Here is a 364-nt window from a genome sequence, read left to right on the forward strand (position 1 = left end):
CTATATCAGAGTCTCAGATAAGGAATCCAGAGGCCCATCCTTGTTAAATTGATGACATATTCCTTGATCGAACAGTATAAGCCACAAAATATGGTCACTCATGATTTACATCTCGGCTGATAACTTACCTTTAAGGTAGGTTGCTGATGCGAGTGTGGCAAAGAAATTTCCTTTCAGAACTACTTTGCCCACAGCTGGCTGCCTTAGCGAGTACCTTACAAGTAACTGAGTTCTGAGGGACACTGACAGGTTTAAATATCCGATGTTAATCTTATTAACGCCCTCTCCCTTGCCTTTCTGACTATAAGGCTATTTTTAAACTTTTATTTTTTCCTTTGTGTGCCCTTGTGTATCGCGCACCCGC

The 364-nt window shown here is 41.5% G+C and overlaps 1 protein-coding gene across 1 annotated transcript in view; it reads right to left on the minus strand.

Moving 5' to 3' along the window:
• Positions 1 to 220, minus strand: part of LOC119581668 (rhodopsin-like) — a 1,934-nt gene extending 1,714 nt beyond the window's left edge. The window contains exon 1 of the mRNA XM_037929792.1: positions 129 to 220. The gene's annotated coding sequence lies outside the window, so the exon portion shown is untranslated. The remainder of the gene's footprint in view (positions 1 to 128) is intronic.
• Between the last annotated feature and the right edge of the window lie 144 nt (positions 221 to 364).

This window comes from Penaeus monodon, chromosome 15 (genome assembly GCF_015228065.2).
Source record: "Penaeus monodon isolate SGIC_2016 chromosome 15, NSTDA_Pmon_1, whole genome shotgun sequence".
In the NCBI taxonomy this organism is placed as follows: Eukaryota; Metazoa; Arthropoda; class Malacostraca; order Decapoda; family Penaeidae; genus Penaeus; species Penaeus monodon.